Genomic DNA, 19488 nt, shown 5'->3' with positions numbered 1-19488 from the left:
GATTCTATCTAGAATAGTTTGAAATTATGACATAATTTGTTTGCTTTTGTGGCATCTCCTTCCTCTTCCGTGTTTTGTGTTTGAAAAAAAAATGAAAGTGAGTGAAGATAATTAAAAAATTTTATTTTATTTTGTTTTTTAGGATTTAACACCATTCACCAAGATAATTGGAACTACCTGAGGAAGTTAGGCCATAGCATGGGAGGTAATAAGAACTACAGTGAAATTCTGAATGTCTAGAGAAATGAACATAGAAACTTCTGGGAATAAAGTAGGCACATTTGGACTCACCACTAATTCTCTGGAAAAAGGTTGCTCTTCACTGGTTGCTGCATTCCTTATGTTGTTGCATTTGGATTTTCAGTTATTTGTGAGCCATCTTAGGTACAGTCTGGACTTTATCTGTCTCCTCTCTACCTTGGAAAGTGTCCATACAATTGAAAACTCCAAGGAAATCACCAAGGACCAGACTCATTTTTGCAGATATCATACTAGGGAAAGCAGAGAAATAATATTGTTTACAATAGCAATTAAGAGTTCTTTATTATTATTGTGAGAAAAATCTATTATCAACAATAATATTCCTAGATATTAATTTGGGTCATAATAAGATCATAGATCTGAAGCTGGAAGGGATGTTAGAGGCCATTAAATTGAGTCGTAGGATGGTTCAGTGACTTGCCCAATGTCACACAGGTAGTAAGCCTCAGAGATGGGATTGAAATCAGGTCCTTTGATTCTAGAGACAGTGTGCTTTCTCACCAAGCCCAACCACTTTACAAACAGTACAAAATTGATTGTATGCTCATATAGGGGCAGCTAGGTGGTGAAGTGTATAGAGTTTGGGGCCTGGAATCAGGAAGACTCATCTTTCTGAGTTCAAATCTGGCCTCAGACACTTACTAGCTATAGGACCATTTGCAAGTCACTTCATCCTGTTTTCCTCAGTTTCCTCATCTATAAAATCAGCTGGAGAAGGAAATGGCAAACTCATCCACTATCTGCCAAGAAAACCCCAAATGGGTCATGAAGGGTCAGACATGACTGAAAAAATGACTGAATGACAACAAATACTCATATAACTGAAACTGGAATAATTTATAAAGTTTTCTCCATCAAATAAAAAGCTACTTCCTAAGAAATATTTAAAGAAACTGTGATTTTATTGATGTGAATTCCTCTTCTACTAATACAAATTGGAACTACCTCTGTGCTGTAGTACATGGTTTCATGAGTTGCTACAACAAAAACCAAACCAAACCAAACCAAACCAAAACCGAGGTCATCTAGTGGCCGGTTTTCTGATGACAAATCTTTCTGTGTCTAGCCAGGCTTATCCACATTTTCTTTTCTTTTTTGGTGAGGTGATTGGGGTTAAGTGACTTGCCCAGAGTCACACAGCTAATGAGTGTTATGTGTCTGAGGCCCCATTTGAAGGTCCTCTTGACCCCAGGGTCAGTGCTCTATCCACTGTGCCACCTAGCTGCCCCTTATCCACATTTTTCGGGACCTGCCAGACCTTGGATTTGACTGGTATAGTTTTGAGAACCCAAGGTTCTGTTCACATCACCACAAGTCCTTGGAGCAGGTCCTAAGTAGAAGACTTCACAACTAAGAAATGGTAGTTATTTTGTTGACAGGTAACCAGGGCTAGAGAAAGATTAAGAAATGTACAGTAACTTACTGTTTTAACAGCACTGCAAAGTATGCCATTTTAGGAGTTATCAGATAAACCTGATCCTCCAGAATAGCATTCACAATTTTATCAACTATGTATTCGGGTTCCAGGACAGGTAATATGGCTGGATACCTGGAAACAAAGTAAAACCCAAAAACCGCAGTCTCAGTCTCAATGGTTATTTCAGACATGCTAATAACACATACTGCTTTAGATAGTGATGCACATTAAAAGAAGAGGAAAGTGGGGGCCAACTTACTTCCACCAGTGTCGGTCTCATGACTGCATGCCTCACTTTCTTATAATACATTTCCTACCTTGGTTTATGGTTTCTGATTATGAAGCTGCTGAGGTCAGTGGAAGAAACATTCCCTGTTGGTTGTGTTGCATTTTCTTGCATGCCCAGCAAACAGTCTCAATAAATAATCCTTTCTCAAAGCATAAAAGTCATGTTCCAGAGAGAAAGGTCTCTCTGGGGACCCATGTTAAGCATGACTTCATTTCACATCATGCATTCACATAGCACTGGGAGTATTGAGAAGAACTAAGATGGTAATGAAATGAGTTCAATCAAATCAGGAGAACTTGAACCCTGGTGAGATTGTAAACAAAGTGCTACTAAAGTACCAAAGCAAAGTCTCTTGTTTTCCTGCTTATGCTTCCCTATTACTTGTCTACTTTCTATAACCGCTTGTATTATCTCTTAGCATCTAATTCTCTATCATGTCATCAATATTTCAAATATCCTGATTTCCTCAAGCTGAGAGAGAGAGAGAGAGAGAGAGAGAGAGAGAGAAGAGAGAGAGAGAGAGAGAGAGAGAGAGTGTGTTGATGAACCTCTGGAAACTTAGTAAGATTGGTATTTGGACAGTAGAAATTAAGCATGTCATTTCTTGAAGCCTCTCAGCTTGGTTCAAAATATTTCTTTTTTTAAAAATTGAAAAATTTATTCATTGAAACTGAACAAACTCCTGGATAAGTGAGAAACTTAATGAAAAACCTTGTTCCCCTGTACATTTCTTGCTTCTCTAGGTTTTTAGGATTATCTGTCTCTTCTTTCTAGAAATTCTTTTCCAGGTGCCTTTAGGGTTGTGTGTGTGTATGTATGTGTGTGTATGTGTGTGTGTGTGTGTGTGTGTGTGTGTGTGTGTGTGTTCCTAAATTTACTGAAGCCACCATTCTTCCTTTCATTCCATGTCTTTACGCCTTTGTAGGCTGTACTCCTGACTTTCTGGATTTTCTCTATCACACCACACATAGCTTTGATCCTGGAAGTTTGCACACACCTCTAGACTTTTCACACTGAATTTACTTATTGCTCCTGTAACTTCTCCCTGAGATTGGCTGATTCCTCCCAGAATCTCTATTTTAAGGGGGTTGCTTTAGTCATCATGCCTCTTCAGGCTGTAACCCTGGCTTTTAGATTTTCTCTACCGTGCTCTTGTGGGTACCTCTTCATTCCTCTCTCTTCCTCTATTTTCCCCCTTCCCACCCCAGCTTGTCAACTTCCTTTTTGATATGCTGAATTACCCCATTAGAATGTAAGCTCCTGAAGGCAGAAATTGTCTTTCTGTTTTTGTACATATTCCCAGTGCTCAACATGGTGGCTGGTATTTAGTAAGTGCTTAATAAATACTTGTTTATTTGATTTGACTTGTAAAGAGCTTCACTCCACCTCCCCCAAAGCATTATACAAATATAGTTGTTATAATTATATCTTCTCCTGTTGGTTGGGGAGATAGAGAAAAAAGAGCAGAATCAAAGAATCTCAGCGTATGAAAGGTCCTCGTTTCAAGGTTCTGTCTCTGAAGGACATTACTGATAGATAATGAGATTGAATTAACTTCTCCTCAGTCTCACTCAGATCCTACCTAACTTTACAAGGAATTTAATCTAAGGTGGGGAAGCCCATTGTGCTCTACACAGGTATAGTGGGGATAAATTCTTTGATTAGATTGCCCAAAGCTGGGCAATTCAGAAGTAAATGACTTAATCAAAGTTATGTTCCCCAGCCCTTCATAAGAATAGGCCCACATCTCATTGTAATATTTATTCTCTCATTAATTGTTAACCAATCAGAGTTGATTGTCATCCTCAGAAACATTCACTCTTCCAAGGGCATGTAAACCATGAGTCTACCTCCATGGTCTTTGGCATTTGAATGTCACTGACCCTTTTATTAATAAAATGCTAGGGGGCAGTTAGGTGGTACACTGGATAGAACACTGGTCCTGGAGTCAGTAGGGCCCAAGTTCAAATTTAGTCTTAGACACTTACCAGCTGTGTGACCCTGGGCAAGTCACTTAACCCCAATTGCCTCAAAAAAAAAAGAAACCAAAACAAAAAATATAAAATGCTAGCATTACTATAAAATAATTACACAAAACTATGTCTTTTGAACTTTTTAAATGTCACTGTACAGTACCCTCTTCCCTACATTCTGTGATTCAGCCAAGCTGGCCATCTCTTTCTTCCTTACCCAGGATTCTCTAGATCCCATCTCTGTACTTTTTCATTGGCCATCTCAGAACTAGAATGCATTTCTCCTCATCTCTACTTCATACAATCCCTTTCTTTCTTCAGGATGAAACTTAAGCACCATCTTTTTTTTTCTTTTTTTTTTTTAGGCAATTGGGGTTAAGTGACTTGCCCAGGGTCACACAGCTAGTAAGCATCAAGTGTTTGGTATGAGGCCGGATTTGAACTCAGGTCCCCCTGACTTCAGGGCCGATGTTCTATCCACTGAGCCACCTAGCTGCCCCAAGCACCATCTTCAACATGAAGATGTAATACTTCTTCATCTAGAACTGTCTAGTATCTCTCTACATCTAGTACCTACCTATATCTACTACTAGTTATTTTAGTATTCTCTTTCCCAAGCTCCTTTGTATTTATTTGTAATTACTCTCTTTCTATTTATTCTGTCTATACTTATATGTGTATTCCTCTCACCTCACCCCCTTAGAATGTAATTTTTTTTAAAGTAGGGGAAAAAAAGAGAATTGTCAAACATGTTGTATGTTTTGAGGTCAGTTCCGTGCGTTTTGTGCTATCGAGTCAAATTTGTTTATAGAAAACAAAAATTAATAAAGGAGGACCTTATATTCTAAAAAAAGTTAGGGAATACTTACTTTTTTTATATTTATATCCTTAGGTCCTAGCACAGTGTCTGACACACAGCAGGCATTTAATGAATGCTTACTGATTACTTGATTTGCTATCAATTCCTCTGCTATTGCTCTCTTAATACAGCCTAAAACTACATTAGTTTTTTAAGCTGGCATGACCTATTTTGTTAACTCAAATTGAGTGTGTGATCTCCTAAAGCCTTCAAACCTTTTTGCTTTGAAGATCTGATATCTAACCATGCCTCTCCTGTGTTTTTCTCGTGTAGTCAAATTTTGAACTCAAGTATAGTACTTTACATTTATAGCTATTAAACTTCATATTAAATTTGGTCCAATCCTCAAGAGCTCTGCTGGATCCTCTGTCAAGCATTGTTAACGATCCTTCCTAACTTTGTATCATTTGCAAGTTTGATAGTGCAAGCCATTGAAACCTGACTGGCCGTTCCCTAAACATAACGTTCCATTTCCTTCCTTTGTGCTTTTGGATGAGTGGTTCCTCATGTCTTAGAATGTACTTTCTTCTCACCTTGACCTCTATTTTCCTTCCAAGCACAGGTCAGATGCCGCCTTCTGCATTTGGCCTTACCTGTTCCTCTTGAGATTTCTCTGTATTGTCTCATCAAAACATTGTATTTACTTATGGACATGTTGTATCCTTCAGTATAATAATGCAACTATAACCACCCTGGAGGGGAGGAGGTGCTTTGTTTTGGCTTATGTATCCCAAGTGGCACAGTGGATAGAGTGCTGGGTTTGGAATCAGGAAAACCTAAGTTTAAATCTGACCTCAGATGCTTACTAGCTGTGTGAACCTGAGCGTGTCAGTTAACCCTGTTACCTCAGTTTCCTCATCTGTAAAATAAGCTGGAAAAGGAAATAACAAACCAATGTAGTATCTTTGTGAAGAAATCTCCCCCCTACTCCCCCTGCAAAAAAAAAAAAGGTCACCAAGAGTTGGACACAACTGAAAACAACTGAACTAAAAATACCAAGCACCTTGCCCAGTGTCTTACACAGGTAGGTATTTAAAAAAAATATTGGTTTACTATGATTGAATTGAATTGAGAAGATTGTTAAATAGCACCTGCTGTGTCCATTTTATCACCATTAAATAGATCCTTTGTTGACCTCAGGATTCTGGGTTCTTTCTTGCAACTTCCCTGCCACTAAGCATGTTCCTGCTATTGATGAATGGCTCTTGGGACTTTTTGTTGTCATTCACAGAGATACCTGCTACCCTCCAAGTAGATCCCAAGTCTTTATTTATAGCCCTGCCCTTTGCTTTAGGCTCCAGGCACCAATTTCCAACTGCTTGTTGGATACACATGGACATCTGATTGATGTCTCAAACTCAACATGTCCAAAATGGTCACCTAGATGCTTAAAACTTTGGAGTCACCCTTGATTTCTCCCTCTTTCTCACTCATCATAGCCAATTAGTTGCTAAGCCATGCCATTTCAATCTTTGCAGTCTCCGTCATTGTTCCTTTCCACTCTGCCACTCATTGCCCTAGTTCATTTCTCAACTAGTTTATTGCCATAACTGGCTAGCTGGTCACTCTGCTGCCTTTCTTTAAGCACGAATATAGGTATTGCAGTACTGGATTCAGGGTCAGGAAGACCTGACTTTAAATCCTGCCTCAAACACATGGTTGTTTGGTCCTGGACAAGTCACTTAACCTCTCTCAGTCTTAGTTTCCTTATCTGTAAAATTGGGATAATAGCATCTACCTCATAGCTTTGTTATGAGGATCAACTGATCCTCATACAAAATGCTTTATGACACTTAAAACATAAATAAGAATTATTAAATTATTATTTATTAGTATTAATTTTGTGTAGTTTAGATAGTTTGTCTTTTGCATAGTTGTCATTTGTATAGTTGTCCTTTTTCCAATAGAATGTAAGCTACTCCAGAACAAGAACTATTTCATTTTTTCTTTCCCTTTCAATAAATCCTTGTTGACTTATTGATTGGTCCTATTTCTTAGACTGTAAAGTTCTTGAATGAAAGGGGCTATGTCTTGTTTCTCAACCTAGTGTCTTTGGCTGACAGCTCCATGATATTCCAGGCTTTTGACAGTAAAGTGTTTTGGGCTAGAGGAATTCAAATCAGGTTTTACAGGGTGGCCACTTGGTGAAGAGCTTTAGAGGATGGTGGATTTACTATAAAGGAGTGAGAGAAATATTTACTGGGGGAGATGTCAGGAGATGACAGGTGATAGCAGGTCTTGGCCGTTGAGTTTTCTCTCTCTGAATAGTTCTTTATCATAGCAGAGGTCTTCTCAGTATGATTTCAATCTGGCTTCTCCCTCATGAGCCTCTCCTTGCCCTTATCCTCACCCCCGTACAGTGTAGAACAGCTGTGATACATTTAAAATCTAAGATTACTTCTCTGATTACCTGAATTGCATCACCTGATCTTGTTCCCAATGACAGCCCCTGACGTAGAGGAGTCATTGAGCAACCTACACTTGTTATTGCAATATTTGTCATTACCCTGTGTGTCTCCATGTGCACTTAAGTATCATAAAAAACATTCATTTTCTTCAGTTGGGCAAAGCTTTTCAGAGATGAATTTTGCTTTTAATGCCCAAGTATTTAAATGTTCCATTTGGAATTTTAGATCCCAGGTAATGTTTTAGCCATAAAATTCAGGGCATATTAAAAAAAAGTCATTAGATTATTAGCACAATATGATTGGGAATTTCCCAACCTTCCACTTATTTTTATTAATATTGCCTCACTGACACCTGCATCTAAGTCTTACTCTGATGGCTTATCTTGTCATCCAACTGACTCAGTCCTCAAATGCTGTTCTGGCAGAGGGCTATTTCTGACAGGTCCTTGAAAGATAGAAAGGCTTTTGGTGTTAGAATGTAGATGATAGAATGTAGATCAATTGTCTAAGGAGGAACTGGGTTCAAATTACGGTAATGCCCCCTAGTGTCTATGTCACTTTGGGCAAAGTCATTTAAACTCCCTGGTCCTCAGTTTTCTCTCTTATAAAACGAGTGGGTTGGACTGTATAACCCTTAAGGTCCCTTCTAGTTCTCGGTCTATGATCCTATGATTAATTCTGAGGTGACTGAGCCTGGTAAAGTGCATCTGCAGGAGGTCAGCGAATAGATGACATTTTCTCCCCAAGTTGTAATTCATGAAGGATAAGACATGGAGGGGTTGTAATCTGTAATAATGGAAGGAATGTCCACTCTGATGAAATCATGGATACCTGAAGTATTAAAAGGAGTCTAGATGACTGTTTTTCCTCAAGAATCCTAGATCTGGAAGAAACCTTAGAGATCATTTGGTCTAACACTTTTACAATTGAAGAAACTGAGGTCTATAGAGGTGAAGTGACTTGTCTAGGTGCACTCAGCTAATTAGTGGAAGACTAGGGGCTCTAATTTAGGCTGTCTATTCATCCAGTGTCCTTTGGAACTTCCCTCAGCCATAGTAGTATCTGGAATATGCAAAGATTCTTACAAAAATAAAATCATTCTCTTACTTGGTTGAACAACCTTTAAACATTCCAGTTTTGATGAAATATGGGCAGACAATGGTGGTTTTAATTCCATGTTTCTTTAGTTTTCTCAATTCCAAATGATGCAAATTTACTTGCACAATAATCTGAAATATAGAAGAGATGACAACAATATTATTAATAGAACTCAAAGATTATCTTAGGTAGCAGATCTTCTTTAAGCCTATGACATAATAACCTTGGAGTTAAGAATTACAGAATGTCATAGATGGGAGGAGCCTCAAAGATCCTCTTGTACAAGCTGGTTACACAGTTTGTATCCCCTCTACAATAACACTAACAAGGGCTATCAAATCTCTTTTTGAAGATTTCCTGGAATTGAAATCTACTACCTCCAGAAGTATCATTATTCTAGTTTCAGATCTAACTGTTTGAAAGTTTTCTTTTATATCAAGCTGAAAGCTGCCTCTCAGTGACTTTCACCCATTGCTCCACAAAGACACCCAATTCAAGAAAACTCCAACAAACTCCTCTTAATAAGATGTTCCATAGACATCTTAAACTCAACTGGAATCATCTTTCTCCCCAAACCCTCCCCTCTTCCTAACTTTGCTGTTACTATTGAGGCACCACTATTCCCCCAGTCACCTAGGCTCACAACTTAGATGTCATTCTTGACCCTTCACTTTTTCTTCTCTCTGTTCCTCTTCCCATATGTAATCCGTTGCCAATTTTTGTCAATTCTATCTTCATAACATCTGTCATGTATGCCTCCTTTTTTCCCTCTAATACTACCACTACTCTGGTCCAGGTCTTCCTCATTTCACTCCTGGACTATGTACAACAGCCTTCTGTTTGGTCTCCCTGCCTAGTCTCCCCCCACTCCAGTCATTTAGCTATCAAATTAATCTTCCAAGAGCATCAGTCTGATCATGTCACCATCCTATTCAATAACTATGGCCTCTAGAATGAAATATAAAAAAAATCTCTTTTTTTGCTTTTAAAACCCATCATAACCTAGCCTTTTTCTACCTTTCCAGTTATTTTATACTTTACTTCTCCATTCCCTGCCATGTATTCTGTAATTCAGTGACACTGGCCTCCGTGGTGCTTTTCAAACAAGATACTCCTGATCTCTTGACTCTGGGCATTTTCATTGACTGTCCTCCATGCCTAGAATTCTTTCCCTCTTTATCCCCATCTCCTGTACTCCTTGGCTTCCTTCAAAGCCTAAAATCTTACCTTCTACAAGAAACCTTTCCCAATCACCCCTTCTTTCTGTTCATTATCTCCAATTTATCCTGTATCTTGTTTGCACATAGTTGTTTACATGTTGTCTTCTCCATTAGACTGTGAGCCTCATGGGAGTAAGGACTGTTTTTTGCCTTTCTTTGTATCCCTGGCACATAGTAGGTGCTTAATAAATGTTTGTTAATGAGTCTTCCAGATTATAGCTTATTTAAAGGTATCTAACATGTCCCCTTTAAGTCCTCCTCTTCTCCAGGATACATATCCCCAGTTTTTTCTACCATTCTTCATAGAGTATGCTCTCCTATCATTTGCCACCATGATCATTCTCTTCTGGATATTCTTCCATTCTCATATTGAGTTTCTGGTCCACTAAGCTTCCCAGATCTTTTTTCATGTAAACTATGGTCAAGCCATGCTTTCTCTTTCTTGTGCTTGCCATCAAATCTCCTATATATTGTCATATACTTGTCATACAAGTCCTATACTTGTCAATGACTAGATGTCACTAATTTTTGAACCCAAGTATAGAACTTTACATTTATCCCTATTAAATTCAACCTTACAGCAGTTAATTACTGTGGCCTATAGATATATTTTTATATACTAATTTTGTTTCCCAATATCTTAACTTTGTACCACCTACAAATTTGATATGGATGTTATTGATGCCATAATTTAATTCACTGATAAAAACGTTATACAGGAAAACATTGTGCTAGATTCCTAGGGCACTCTACTAGAGACTTCATTCCAGTGTGACATCAAGCCCTTAATGACTACTTTTTTTCCCCTGTTATTTGGCTATCATTTGGTCATTCCACCAGTCTTTGAAATTTTAATTTATGAACAATCAGTTCCACAAGCATTTGAGTTTTAAATTTTTCTCCCCCTCCTTTCCCTCCTCCCTCCCCAAGATAGTGTGCAGTCTAATGTAGGCTATGCATACACATTTGTATTATGCATACTTTCACATGAGTGATGTTGTAAGGAAGAATTAGAACCAATAGGAGGAACCACAAGAAAGAGAAAACAAAACAAAACAGAAGAAAAATAACAAATAGTATGTTCTGATCTGCAGTCAAACTCCATAGTTCTTATAAACTTGATTTTTTTTTGAGGCAATCAGGGTTAAATGACTTGCCCAAGGTCACACAGGTAGTAAGTATCTGAAGGCTGGATTTGAACTCAGACCCTCCTGACTGTACATTTCTCCAGTTTTTGATAGTTTTAGCTGTATTGTTATCTTGCCTGTATCTCTCCAGTTTATTTTCAGATATCATAGATATTTTTTCAAATGCCTTGTCAAAAATAAACTATATCTATGAAATGCCTCTGATTAGACATCAATATTATACTATTTTCACAAAAGGAAATTTAGTTTAATTCAAGGTACTGTATTAGCTACTGGAAGTACACAGGAAAAAAATAATGAAACTGCTCTTGCCCTGAAGGAGTTTATATTCTACTGGATAATGTTAGTCTGATATACCCTATACTTGATGAAGCTAACTCTTGGAGATCATCATTTCTCTTTCCAAATGTTCAGTCCTTTAACAATGTATAGATAAGTCTTTCCAGAACTTGTGCTCCACTGACTTGCCTTTTAAAACCTCAAAGCCCTCTCCATACTATGATGAGGCTTTGGAGCAGGACATCAACAGATATTTCATTATTTATATTCAATAATTATTGTTACAAAAAGGTTAAAATAGCAGTTGATGGGATTGAATAATACTAGGTTTACACACACATGTAGGTTTATATTATCCAAATTTCCACTCAATTCAGGGTTCTCATGTAAAATATCCTTGACAAGTGGCACTCAACCTTGACCTAAATTAATTCTTTTAATTCTTACCACTAATATTGAAACATTATATTGATGGTGCTTTAGGTAGGATAGATGAAATAAAGGATGCTTCTTTAAGACCAAAATTTGACTTGGCAACCTTAAGCTTGCCCCTATTCTGAGCCTTCTTCCCTAACTCATACCACAGTGCTTCTTACCTTTTATATTCCCCCAAAAGTACCATTAGTCCATCTTAGAATAGAACACACTTTAAATTTATTAAAAAAAATAAAGCAGTCTTTGTACCCTAGAATTTATAATATTGAAGAAATATTAAAAACCAAACAACCAAATATTTACCTAAAGTTTGAACACAATTTTTTTATAAAACCAAGCATGTAAGTTAATCTTTCTTTTTAAGCAACCCCATGTTAACATTGACAAGAGACAGAGAGGACTTAGTTTATATTGAATATAGACTAATTCAAATTCATTAAGGAGATTTTCTCATAAATTTAGGCAGGATGTATACTGCAGGGTTCATTTCACCCGGGACCAGGTCAAGCAATATAAAATACTCACCTCCTAGTCCATTCACGCCAACTAGTCCAGCTGCACTTGAAATACAGACCAGGTGACCATGGTTGCCAGCTATCATGGCAGGAAGGAAAGCTTTGTAAGTCTAAGAGACATAAATGGACAACCCAAACATTTTATGAATTCATTCCACTAATGTTATTGAATTCCTACTGTGTGCTAAGATCTATGCTAGGCACTATGGCAGATACAAAGAAATATAAGATATGGACCCTGCCTTCAAAAAGCTTTCAGTCTAGTCAAATGTTCATTAAATAAGTGCAAATTAATAATAAAAATGAAGTTTTTACTAATTGAATCAATGGAACATTTTAGATTTGTAATTTTAGTATAGAATGTGACCATTAATTTTCTAATCTGCTAAAATCTTTGGACTTCAGATATTCTTGTGACAATTTAATATCCCTCCCCCCTCCCCAAATCTGAACAAAAACAAAGACACCATGAAAATAGATAGCTAAATGGGCAAAATGAGGGAAAACACTTTTGAGGAAGGTAACTTTCATTGAGAAAAAAATGACTCTTTGCAATTTGGTCAAGTGAGTTGGAATAATTGGAAAATATTTCAGCTATTTTAATAGAATTCATTCATTAATTCATTGAAAATCATAGTGATACCTTTCCATCTTTGCGAATGGAGTATTTATTCTTTGTTTTCACTATTTCTATTACCTACAAAAGGGCATTATGAGTATAACATACACACACATATATCATATATGTATGTGTATATACACTTCCTCTTTTGTGTTGTCATAGACTTTCTGACTAGCATTTATGTCCCTGTCATTCAGATATTTTCAGATACATCTCTCAGATGACTTTTTTTTATACAATATCTGTTATAAATGCAATCCATATTTTTAGCCAGTCTAAAAAGTCATGACTTAATTAGAGTGAGTTGGGAAAGGGGATCATATTTGGGACCAGACCAAAAGAGCTTTGTAGTAAGAAGATGAAATAAAGTAAGTCTACAGGAACCAGATGAAACTGAATAAGGATGAGGCCAAACCAGATCACTAATAATTGGTCTGTCAATCCAACTGTATTTCTATTAGATTTTTCATAAGTGAATGGATATAAACAGATATTTAGAGAAATGCAATTAACTATATAATCATTACATTTAAAAAGAAAATAGTTTACCTATATATGAGCAAAGGTGTTGATAAGAAAAGACTTTTCCACATGGTCATCTGAAGGCTCAAGGAATGGTTTTCCTGTTACAAGTCCAGCATTGTGAGGATGGTAACATTACTAACTTCTTTTTTAACCTGAATAGGAGAAAACCCCCAAATAACTTATATAACCTGTGATCTTTGAATTTTATTGTTCCCAGGCTTTGTCATCTTGCTACACAGTTGCCATATATATCAGGATTAATATGCAGAACTCATAATCTCTCTCCCCCAAGACTCCCTTCTACTAAACTCCCCAATATACCATGCCTTTGAGCCATCCCTCCAATTCATAGCTGTAGGGCAGAAGTCCTAAGGTTTGGCTACCCCTAGGTTCAAGGTACTTTTTACCTTTCATAGATAGCCAGTAAACAAAATTAATACATACCAAAGGTGTTAACTGAGATGATGTTTTGAAAGCAATAGGAACCAAACAATTTCAGTGTAATCCTGAGTCGCATTCTCTCCCAACTTACCGTAGTATCAGGTGAGAGAAGGAACTCACATTGAGTATGTTATCTAGACTATCATAGGTTTTGTGACTGGTGTCTGGCTCCCTGTCTGACTTTTCCATCATGCCTCTGAACCAGGCACCTTCTTTTCTGCCCTGCTCCCATCTTTTGTCAGGGACTATATTTCTTTTTTATATTTCTGTCCCTAATGCAAAGCATAGAACCTGGCTTAGTAGGTGCTTAATAAATAGTTTAGGTGCTTAATAGATAGTTTAGGTGCTTAATAGTTGAGTAAAACAAAGAATAAATAGTAAGTTTTTAACAAGTGCTTATTGACTGACTGACTTAATCAGCTACATGAAGGGCAATGAATTAATCAGGGGTCTCTTGATCAACTCTCCTTCCCCCTGATACATCTATTTCTATTGAAAGTATTACAGGTCTTCCAGTCTCCCAGATTTGTAATTTTAATGTTATCCCAATTCCTTATTCTTCTTCACCCCCATATGTCTAAACAATTGGTAAGACTTGCTATGTCTATCTACACAGATATTCTGTCACATATTATTTCTTCCCCCTATTCACACAGCTGCCACCTTAGTTCATGTCCACCTGGACTATTGCAATGACTTATTTTTTTTAAAATGTATCACTTTATTTCCAAATCATAACATATAGTGTGCACTTAATGAATGTATGTTGAAATAAATAAGATTGAATTACCCATACGTACAGTAGGTGAGAATGTCACCGTCTAACTAGCACAATAACTTCATAATTTGTCTGCTAGCCTCATGCCCCTTGTCACTTCAATCCATCCTCCACAGAGCTGCCAAAGTGAGTTATTTTAATGCAGGTCAGGGCCAACCCTACTTGCCTACACAATAAAATCCATTAACTCTTTATTTTCTGTATGATCCAATATGAACTCACTTGTCAGCTTTTTAAAAGTCTTTATAATCTGGCCCTAACCTATCTTTTCAAATGCAATATACATTATTCATCTTCTTTCATAAACTGGCATCTTCTCTCTTTCTCATACATGATAATCCGTATCCTATTTTGTTGTTTTTCAGTCATTTTTTGGTCATATCCTACTCTTTGTGACTCCATTTTGGGGTTTTCTTGGCAAAGATACTAGGGTGGTTTGCCATTTCCTTCTCTAGCTCATTTTTACAGGTGACAAAACTGAAGCAAACAGGGTTAGGTGACTTGTCCAGGGTTCTACAGCTAGTAAGTATCTAAGGCTAGATTTGTACTCAGATCCTCCTGACTCTAGGACTGGCATTCTATCCATTGTGCCACCTAGCTGCCCTGGGTAGGGACTATTTTTTTTTTCTTTTTCTTTGAATTCTCAGTGCTTAGCACAGTTCTTGGCAGGTAATGAGAGCTTAATAAATGCTTATTGATTTATTGATTCCCTCCACTTGCTAGTGCCCTTGCTTCCTAAATACCTTGTATTTACTTTATACTTTTTTTCTATATATATTACTTAGTGTGTACACACATATTTGTTATTTTCCTCAAAAGAATGTAAGCTCCTTGAGAGCAGGGATTACTTCTTTTTTTGGTCTTTGTGTCTCCAGCCCCTAATTGATTCCTGGCACAAGTGCTAATTAACTAGTTCAATCAGAAAATGAAGATTTCGTTGTCTATCTAAGATGTAACAGTTTAGCGATTTGTAATCATACTTAGAAATAATATATTATGTATTAAGATATACTATCTCTTATATATCTGTGCAATAAGCTATGTGGCATAGTGGATAGAGTATGAGGCTTGGAGTCAGGAAAACTCATTTTTCCATGTTCAAATTTGGCCTCTAACACTTAACTAGCTATGTGACTTTGGGCAAGTCACTTAACCCTGTTTGGATCAGTTTCTTCATCTCTAAAATGAGCTGGAGAAGAAAATGACAAACTATTCCAGTGTCTTTGTTAACAAAACCCCAAATGGGGTCATAAAAAGTTGGACCTGGTTGATAAATGCCTGTACAACAAATTAAGAAGATCTGGGTTCAAGTCTTGCCTCTGACACCTAGCTAATGTCTATGTGATTTTGGCAGGCCACTTATCTTCTCAGCATTCTAGGAAACTCTAGGATTAAAAATTTCAGAGCATGGACAGATCTGCATTGATAAGTCATTTTCCTCATTGGAAGTTCCCTATACTAGTGAAATCACAAGTCTAATAAAACACACACACACACACAACCAATTTTATATAACTAAATTGTTAGTAAACAAAGCAAAAATGTCCTACTTGTGTTTTCTTAGGAAATTAACTAGCATGATAGATTTTTTTTCTCTCACAAAATGACACATCCAACATTTATTTGTCACTTTCTCCTTCAATCATTTTAGCTAATCTATAGGTGTGAAATGATATTCAAGGTTATTTTAATTTGCATTTCTTTAATCAATAATGATTTAGAACATATCTTCACATGACTATAAATTGTTTTGATATCTTCATTGGAAAACTGCTTGTTCATATCCTTTGCCCACTTATCAATTGGACAATGACTTGTATTCTTACAGATTTGACAAAGTTCATTATATATTTGAGTTATGAGATCTTTAACTGAAAAAATGTCTACAAATCCCCCCCCCAATTTTTTTTTTGCTTTCCTTCTGGTATTGGCTACATTTGTTTTGTTTGTACAAAACCTTTTAACTTCAATGTAATGGAAATTACCTATTTTACACTTCACTTTGCTTTCTATCTCTTGCGTATTCATGAATTGTTCACCTATCCTTACTATTATTGTTCATCATTAAGGCCCTCAGAGGCATTGCTAAAGGCTATTACCAGACAGGCAATCCTTTCTTTCTATCAGGAACCCTGTCACTGTCTGATGCTGATCATCTGCCTCTTTTGGTCTCAGGTTATAGAACTCTATTGTCCTAAAATATTCACACCAAATCTATTGTTTTGTCAGGTCAATCTGCTGTTAAGCTCTTAGAATATCAGAGCAGGAAGGAACCTTGGAGGTTATCTGGTCTTGGAGTTCTTATCTTGGGGTCAGTGTACTTTTTTATTTTACTTTTTAAAAATATTTTGATGACTACTTCAATATGATAGGTTTTAATTGTGGTCCTATGCATTTTATTTTATCCACTTAAAACCATTATTCTGAAAAGACCATAGTATTCACCAACCTGCCAAAAGGGTCTGTGACATATAAAAGGTTAAGAACCCCTACCATTCTATCTGCTGATGTTTTCCCATAGTAAATCTTACCTAATATATAGCTCTCTATTTATGGGACAGCATAACTACAACTTGTGACTCATGGGAAAAATAAAATGAAAAGAAGCAGCTTGTTATATGAGATATCATAGGGATTACTTAGAGAGATTATTCCAGCTGCCTGTCAAGGAAGAAGGCCTGGAATTTAAGGACAATACAGTTTTATAGGGTTGCACAGCCAAGATATAAAAGTTGCCATACTGACACAAAATTATTGTTATGGATAAAAATACTTTGTGGGGGGGTGACTTTGGATTAGATGACATCTAAATGTCCCTTCTAATGACCTATGACTGTGCTACTTTATAAATGTTAAGAGTTAGACTTAGTTGAGAATAAAAGCAAACCTGAAACTTGGTTGACTGTAGGGTTTCTTTATTGTAGCTTGGTAAGTGACCAGAAGTTTCTTCAGGTATATTAGCCCATAATTTGTGCATATATCCATTCAGAATACCACTTCTTCCTGTTTAGTAGCTCCTGATTATCTCAAGGATATTAAATAATGCCTTCTTTGCCAGCATTAAAGTACTACACAAGCATTAACATGGTTATTATTGGGCAGCTAGGTGGCACAGTGGATAGAGCACTGGGCCATGTAATTAGGATGACCTGAGCTCAAATCCGGACTCAGACACTTACTAACTATGTGACCCAAGGTAAGTCACTTAACCTTTGCCTCAGTTCCTCCTCTGTAATATGAACTGGAGAAGGAAATGGTAAACTGCTCCAGTACCTTTGCCAAGAAAACTCCAAATGAGGTCATGAAGAGTTGGACATAACTGAAAATGACTGAACCACACATGGTTATTATTGTTACTGATATTTTGGAACCATATAGGAAAATCTCAATGAGGGAGTTTTCTATACCAATGTAGATTAGCATCTGCCCTGTAATTTATAACCAGAGAGTTACCTGGAGCACTAAGAGGTTAAGTGACTTGCACATGGTCACACAGTCTGAATGTGTTAAAAATGGGATTTGAACCAAGGTCTTCCTTCTGCTAGGCTCAGCTTGCTAACTCCTATATCACTCTAATTCTTATATTGTTATTGTTATTATGGAGATGTCAATGGTTTCTTTGATTTTTGATCGAGATATCTTTGAGTTCCAGGTTCATTGTGACTTGAAGGAATTTGAGGTAAGGAAGAAAGAAGGTAGATAAAAATGATGAGTGATTTGATTTTGGAAAAGTGATAGATTTTAGGTTGTCTACCAGAGGTTTACCTGTGGGGTAGGGGGCCAAGAAGAAAAGACATTAGGAGATATAGTGTTAGGTACTAACATTTGTATTTTTTGTCAGGTTGCCTTCAACCGGGTTTAGCCTGTCTGCTGAGATGATTTCACCAGGGTGTGGCCACTGAGTATGCTACAGCTTCTTAGAGCTTCTTGGAGTTAGAGTTGCATGCAAGATGGACACCAAAGGTGGAGGAGCAGCCCTGAAAAGAGCTTAGCAAGCCCTCACACCAGAGATACTAGTCCTTTCCAAACACCCCAACCCCAAGTAATAGGGGCACAAATGTCGCAGCAGAAAGAGAAGCGTGGTATTTTGGGCTGCATTAAGAGAAGCAAAGCATTAGGAGATTATAGTCCTGCTATAGGAAGCCCTTGCTAAACCATGTCTATATTATGGTGTTTGGTTCTAGAGGCTACATTTTAGGAGAGACCATAAGCTGGAGAATGTTTAGAGAAGGGTAGCTAGGGATGGTCCATGTTATGTGAAGATCAGTTGAATAAAAAAAGGATATTTAGCCTACAGAACAGAAGAATTATTGAGGAAGGAATATCAAATGGGAAGAGAGATTAGAATTGTGTTTAAAGAATATGTGTTGTAAAGGACAGAAGCAGGAATGATAGGTGTAAGCTGAAAAAAAAAAAGAAAAAGAATATAAAGAACTTTACAACAATTAGAATTTCACCAAAGTAGAATCTTTCCTTTTACTTGAAGTATCCAAATAAAGCTTGAATGACCACTTTTGGGGTATGCCATGAAGGGAATTCTTTTTTTTTTTCCCTTAGCAATGGGTTGGATAAGATGGCTGCTGAGGTCTCCTCTGACTCTGAGATTCTGAAATTTTATGATTTTCTGAATTGGGAATTTATTTCACTTAAAAGCATTTTTTTAAATAAAGAAAAGCATCCTTTTATGGCAGCAAACTTGCTATACACATTCTTCATTAAGCTGGAAGCAGTGCCCTGACATCTTCTCTTAGGATGCCCTCCTGAAGCTCAAAGCTGTGGCTTAATGTAATAACACTGGTAGAAGGCTTCTACCAACACTGAGGCATCCAGATTGTTACCATGTTTTCTTCTTTGGATATATAGCCCCAAGTACTGTCTACTAGGTGTATTGGGTACATAGTCCCAGGTTCCATCTACTAGGTGCTGAAGGGAGCACTTTTGCCTCTGTGACTCTAGGCTCTCTTGGCTTATATATTCCTCTTGCCCATCTGTAGTTAGAGCATATGGAGTGTGGTGGAGGGTGGAGAGGGTGAGAATTAAGTAGATATATTTCTTATTTCAGGGTGAGTCTGTTGCAACAAAGAATAATGGAAAAATATAGTAGATTCTTAGTGAGGTAGGCCATGGTAGTTCACAGTCCACAGGCATATTACCTGATTGAGAATCATTATACATTTGTAAATGTATCTATCATTCATCTGGAAGATTAATATTCATTAT

The 19488-nt window shown here is 37.1% G+C and overlaps 1 pseudogene; it reads right to left on the bottom strand.

The window, feature by feature from the left end:
- Positions 1-364: 364 nt before the first annotated feature.
- Positions 365-13679, bottom strand: LOC110221393 (short-chain dehydrogenase/reductase family 16C member 6-like; annotated as a pseudogene).
- Positions 13680-19488: the final 5809 nt, after the last annotated feature.

This window comes from Phascolarctos cinereus, unplaced genomic scaffold (assembly GCF_003287225.1).
Source record: "Phascolarctos cinereus isolate Bilbo 61053 unplaced genomic scaffold, phaCin_HiC Scaffold_4;HRSCAF=312, whole genome shotgun sequence".
Lineage (NCBI taxonomy): Eukaryota > Metazoa > Chordata > Mammalia > Diprotodontia > Phascolarctidae > Phascolarctos > Phascolarctos cinereus.
This window is presented reverse-complemented; position numbering and strand designations above follow the sequence as displayed.